The following is a 6,849-nucleotide window of genomic DNA, read 5'->3' as shown; positions in this document are numbered from 1 at the left end:
GTTTGAGATATCTTATTATTGCTCGCTAGCTGATTATGTCATTGATATGAGTCATTATAATCTTTAAGAGTTATTGTCGGCATGGTTAGTTATAATGTTGGCTGAAAACGTGGGTGTTGTTTAAGCTTATTTATGCAAACAAGAGAAAAAGAGTTCATAAAAGTTTTTCTTTTTCACTTTCAGTTTATCAACTGAATTGCTTGAGGACAAGCAAAGGTTTAAGCTTGGGGGAGTTGATACGTCTCCAACGTATCTACTTTTCTAACGCTTTCGTCTTGTTTTGGACTCTAATTTGCATGATTTGAATGAAACTAACCCCGTACTGACGTTGTTTTCAACAGAACTACCATGGTGTTGTTTTTGTGCAGAAATAAAAGTTCTCGAAATGGAATGAAACTTTGCGAGGAATTTTTATATAATACATAAGAATTTATGGAGCCAAGACCTACCGGAGAGGGGCCCCTAGGTGGGCACAACCCACTAGGGCGTGCCCCCCTCTCCTGGGGTGCCCAAGTGGGTTGTCCCCACCTGGTAGCCCCGCAGACCCAGAAACCGACGCTATAAAATCCTACTTTCAGAGAAAAAAAATCAGGGAGAAAGAATTATCGCAATCCACGAGACGAAGCCGCCGCCAAGCCCTGTTCTTCCTCGGGAGGGCAGATCTGGAGTCCGTTTGGGGCTCCAAAGAGGGGGATCTTCGTTCTTTGTCATCACCAACCCTTCTCCATCGCCAATTCCATGATGCTCCCCATCGGGAGTGAGTAATTCCTTCGTAGGCTCGCTGGTCGGTGAGGAGTTGGATGAGATTCATCATGTAATCGAGTTAGTTTTGTTAGGGCTTGATCCCTAGTATCCACTATGTTCTTATATTGATGTTGCTATGACTTTGCCATGCTTAATGCTTGTCACTTTGGGCCTGGGTGCCATGATTTCAGATCTGAACAGTTTATGTTATCACCATTATATCCATGTTCTAGATCCGATCTTGCAAGTTATAGTCACCTACTACGTGTTATGATCCTGTAACCCCAGAGTGACAATAACCGGGACTTTGTCTTCCGGTTATTACCGTAGTTTGAGGAGTTCATGTATTCACTATGTGTTAATGCTTTGTTCCGGTTCTCTATTAAAAGGAGGCCTTATATCCCTTAGTTTCCAATATGGACCCCGCTGCCACGGGAGGGTAGGACAAAAGATATCATGCAAGTTCTTTTAATAAAGCATGTATGACTATTTACGGAATACATGCCTACATTATATCGATGAGCTGGAGCTAGTGTCCTATCGCTCTAGGTTATAACTGCCACATGATGAATATCATCCAACAAGTCACCAATCCAATGCCTACAAACTTTTCCATATTGTTTCTGCTAAGTATTACTGCTACCATCACTGTTACACTTGCTACAAAATTATTGCTATCGTTGTTACTGTTACTATTGCTGCTATCACTACTATCAAACTACTTTGCTACTGACCGCTTTGTTGCCGATAATTAATCTCTAGGTGTGGTTGAATTGACAACTCGGCTGATAATACCTTCAAATATTCTTTGGCTCCCCTTGTGTCGAATCTATAAATTTGGGTTGAATACTTGATGACCCACAAGTATAGGGGATCTATCATAGTCCTTTCGATGAGTGTCGAACCCAACGAGGAGTAGAAGGAAATGATAAGCGGTTTCCAGCAAGGTATTCTCTCCAAGTACTGAAATAAGTGGTAACAGATAGTTTTGTGATAGGATAATTTGTAACGAGCAACAAGTAACAAAAGTAAATAAAGTGCAGCAAGGTGGCCCAATCCTTTTTGTAGCAAAGGACAAGCCTGGACAAACTCTTATATGATGTAAAGCGCTCCCGAGGACACATGGGAATATCATCAAGCTAGTTATCATCATGTTCATATGATTCGCGTTCGGTACTTTGATAATTTGGTACGTGGGTGGACAGGTGCTTGGGTGCTGCCCTTACTTGGACAAGCATCCCACTTATGATTAACCTTTATTGCAAGCATCCGCAACTACAACAAAAGTATTAAGGTAAACCTAACCATAGCATGAAACATATGGATCCAAATCAGCCTCTTACGAAGCAACGCATAAACTAGGGTTTAGGCTTCTGTCACCCTAGCAACCCATCATCTACTTATTACTTCCCAATGCCTTCCTCTAGGCCCAAATAATGGTGAAGTGTCATGTAGTCAACGTTCACATAACACCACTAGAGGAGAGACAACATACATCTCATCAAAATATCGAACGAATACCAAATTCACATGACTACTAATAGCGAGACTTCTCCCATGTCCTCAGGAAAAAAGTAACTACTCACAAAGCATAAACATGTTCATAATCAGAGGGGTATTAATATGCATATAGGATCTGAACATATGATCTTCCACCAATTAAACCAACTAGCATCAACTACAAGGAGTAATTAACACTACTAGTAACCTACTAGCACCAATCCCAGACTTGGAGACAAGAATTGGATACAGGAGATGAACTAGGGTTTTGAGATGAGATGGTGCTGATGAAGATGTTGATGGAGATTGCCCTCTCCCGATGAGAGGAGCGTTGGTGATGACGATGGCGATGATTTCCCCCTCCGGGAGGGAAGTTTCCCCGGCAGAACAGCTCCGCCAGAGCCCTAGATTTGTTCCGCCAAGGTTCCGCCTCGTGGCGGCGGGGTTTCGTTCGAGAAGATGGCTTATGATTTTTTCCCATCGAAAGACTCCATATAGAAGAAGATGGCCACCGGAGGGCCACCAGGGGGCCCACGAGGTAGGGGGGCGCGCCCAGAGGGGTAGGGCGCGCCCCCACCCTCATGGGCAGGGTGTGGCCCCCTGGTGAAGTTCTTGCTCTCAATATTTTTTATATATTTGGAAAACATCTTCCGTGAAGTTTCAGGACTTTTGGAGCTGTGCAGAATAGGTCTCTAATATTTGCTCCTTTTCCAGCCCAGAATCCCAGCTGCCGGCATTCTCCCTCTTAATGTAAACCTTGTAAAATAAGAGAGAATAGGCATAAGTATTGTGACATAATGTGTAATAACAACCCATAATGCAATAAATATCGATATAAAAGCATGATGCAAAATGGACGTATCAACTCCCCCAAGCTTAGACCTCGCTTGTCCTCAAGCGAAAAGCTGAAATCAAAAAATATGTCCACATGTTTAGAGATAGAGGTGTCGATAAAAATAAAATATGGACATGAGGGCATCATGATCATTCTTAGAACAGCAACTCATATAATTCTTTGTCATATAATCTCTAATGCTAGAGTAATAATTCAATCACAATATCAAGTATGAATCATAAACTTCATTGAAAACTAACAAAATATAATCTCAGTCATTGAAGCAATTGCAATTTATCATAACATAAGAAAGAGTCAATGTATAAGAGCTTTTCAGCAAGTCCAGATACTCAACTATCATATAATCTTTCACAATTGCTGACACTCATGCAATACTTATGGGTATGGAGTTTTAATCGGACACAGAGAAAGATAGTGGCTTATAGTTTTGCCTCCCAATGTTTTACCTCAAGAGTAATGTCAACAGTAATAGTTCATGAAAACTCACATCCAATTAGCCACATATACCAGGATCTTTCCAACATATTGTGCTTGCCAAAGGATAAAATGTAAAAAAGGAAGGGTGAAGATCACCATGACTCTTATGCAATGTAGGAGATAAAAGTAAAAGATAGGCCCTTCGCAGAGGGAAGCAGAGGTTGTCATGCGCTTTTATGGTTGGATGCACAAAATCCTAATGCGAAAGAACGTCACTTTATATTGCCACTTGTGATATGGACCTTTATTATGCAGTCTATCGCTTTTATTACTTCCATATCACACGATCGTATAAAGATTATTTCCTCCACACCAATCAATCATACATATTTAGAGAGCAATTTTTATTGCTTGCACCGATGAAAACTTACTTGATGGATCTTACTCAATCCATAGGTAGGTATGGTGGACTCTCATGGAAAAACTGGTTTAAGGGTATTTGGAAGCACAAGTAGTATTTCTACTTGGTGCAATGAATTAGGCTAGCATGAGGGAGAAAGGCAAGCTCAACATGTTGGAGGATCCAGGACAATATAATTTGTCTCAGATGTAAGAAAACATAACCCATTACGTTATCTTCCTTGTCCAATGTCAACTCTTTAGCATGTCATATTTTAATGAGTGCTCACAATCATAAAAGATGTCCAAGATAGTATATTTATATGTGAAGACCTCTCCTTATTTATTACTTCCTATTAATTGCAACGATGACCAAAACTGTGTTTGTCAACCCTCAATAACTTTTATTCATCATACTCTTTCTATGTGAGCTCATTACTCTCCATAAGACTCACATGATCTCTTTGTTTCTTTTTATTTCTTCTCTTTTCTTTTATTCACTTAGGATCATGGCAAAATAATCAAGCCCTTGACTCAACACTAATATTTGTTATATAGCTCGTGGACTCGATTACATAGAAGGATAATAAAGCAAAACTCACAACTAGATCATACTAAGAACTTTTATTCTACTAGATCAAGATATTACCAAAAGGATCGAACTAAGTAAAAAACGATAAAGATAAAAGTTATAGTGATACGATACCGGGGCACTCCCCCAAGCTTGGCAGTTGCCAAGTGGAGTGCCCATACCCATGTGATTATGTCTCCTTTGTTGGTGAAGAAGGTGGGGATGTTGATGATGGATATTCGCACATTGAGCGTAGGAGGTCTTCTAACTTGCGGATAATGCCCTTGAGTGCGATGATATGCTCCTTCAACAAAATATTTTCACGTGTGAGATACTTATTTTGTATACGAGCTAACTCAATCATCTTGAAAACTTCGATTTCTATTGGGGTAAGAAGATTTTGATCCAGTTGAAGGGTGTCTTCTGTTGCCGGAACTTGGTCCTCCATGGCCTTCTTGATCCCTTCATCCTTGTTGATCTCCATGGGTTCTTCTCTCTTCAGCTCTATCTTCATTAGCCAAGCATCTTTGCCCTCATGGTTGGAGGAGGAGGGAGATGACATAGTGCCTAGCCTTGACAACCCTAACAGAAAACAGCTCGAAACAAGGACAAGAGATTTTTGCGTGATACGGGAGTCAAACCCCCCGGGAGGTTATATAATGAATTTTTAACGACCAAAATACGTGTAAGAAAATGGAGTCCGAAGAGCACATGAGGTGCCCACGAGGTAGGGGGCGCGCCCAGTAGGGTAGGGCGCGCCCTCCACCCTCGTGTCCTTCCCGGACTGCTTCTTATTTTTCTATTTTTCTAAATATTCCAAAACGGAGAAATATTGCCTTAAAAACTGTTTTGGGGTCGGTTTACTTACCATACCACATACCTATTCCTTTTCGAAGTCTGAAACATTCCGGAAAGTGTCCCTTATGTATTCCTCCGGGGTTACGATTTCAATAACATTGGTTTCAACATTTATGGGATTACCTGAGATATAGTGTTTGATTCTTTGACCGTTCACCACCTTCGGATTTGTGCCTTCGAAATTGTTGATTTTTATGGCTCCGGAACGGTAGACCTCCTCGATAACATAAGGACCTTCCCATTTAGAGAGAAGTTTTCCTGCAAAAAGTCTTAAACGAGAGTTGTATAGTAATACATAATCACCTACATTAAACTCACGCTTTTGTATCCTTTTGTCATGCCATCTTTTAACTTTTTCTTTAAACAACTTGGCATTTTTGTAGGCTTGGGTTCTCCATTCATCAAGTGAGCTAATATCAAATAACCTCTTCTCATTGGCAAGTTTAAAATCATAATTAAGTTCTTTAATAGCCTAATAGGCCTTGTGTTCTAGTTCGAGAGGTAAGTGACATGCTTTTCCATAGACCATTTTATACGGAGACATACCCATAGGATTTTTATATGCAGTTCTATAGGCCCATAATGCATCATCAAGTTTCTTGGACCAATTCTTCCTAGGCCTATTAACAGTCTTTTGCAAAATTAATTTGAGTTCTCTATTACTCAATTCTACTTGACCACTAGACTAAGGATGATAAGGAGATGCAATTCTATGATTAACATCATATTTAACAAGCATTTTACGGAAAGCACCATGAATAAAATGTGAACCACCATCAGTCATTAAATATCTAGGGACTCCAAACCTTGGATAAATAACTTCTTTAAGCCTTTTAATAGAAGTGTTATGATCAGCACTACTAGTTGGAATAGCTTCTACCCACTTAGTAACGTAATCAATAGCAACTAGAATATGAGTATATCCATTAGAGGAAGGAAAAGGTCCCATATAGTCAAAGCCCCAAACATCAAATGGCTCAATAACAAGTGAATAATTCATAGGCATTTCTTGACGTCTACTAATATTACCAATTCTTTGACATTCATCACAAGATAAAACAAACTTACGGGCATCCTTGAAGAGAGTAGGCCAATAAAAACCAGATTGCAGTACCTTATGTGCAGTTCTATCTCCAGCATGGTGTCCTCCATAAGCTTCGGAGTGACACTTGTGTAGGATCTGTTCCTGTTCATGCTCAGGTACACAACGTCTAATAACACCATCTACTCCTTCTTTATAAAGGTGTGGGTCATCCCAAAAGTAATGCCTCAAATCATAGAAGAACTTTTTATTTTGCTGGTATGTGAAACTAGGTGGTATAAACTTAGCAACAATGTAATTAGCATAATCAGCATACCATGGAGCAGTATGATAGGCATTTATAACATTTAATTGCTCATCACGAAAGCTATCATCAATAGGTAGTGGGTCATCAAGCACATTTTCTAACCTAGACAAGTTGTCTGCAACGGGGTTCTCAACTCCTTTTCTATCAACAATATG

The sequence above is a fragment of the Triticum urartu genome, chromosome 1A (genome assembly GCF_056163025.1).
Source record: "Triticum urartu cultivar PI428250 chromosome 1A, HENAU_Tu73, whole genome shotgun sequence".
Lineage (NCBI taxonomy): Eukaryota > Viridiplantae > Streptophyta > Magnoliopsida > Poales > Poaceae > Triticum > Triticum urartu.
The sequence above is the reverse complement of the archived record's forward strand: the minus strand, read 5'-3'. Positions refer to the sequence as shown.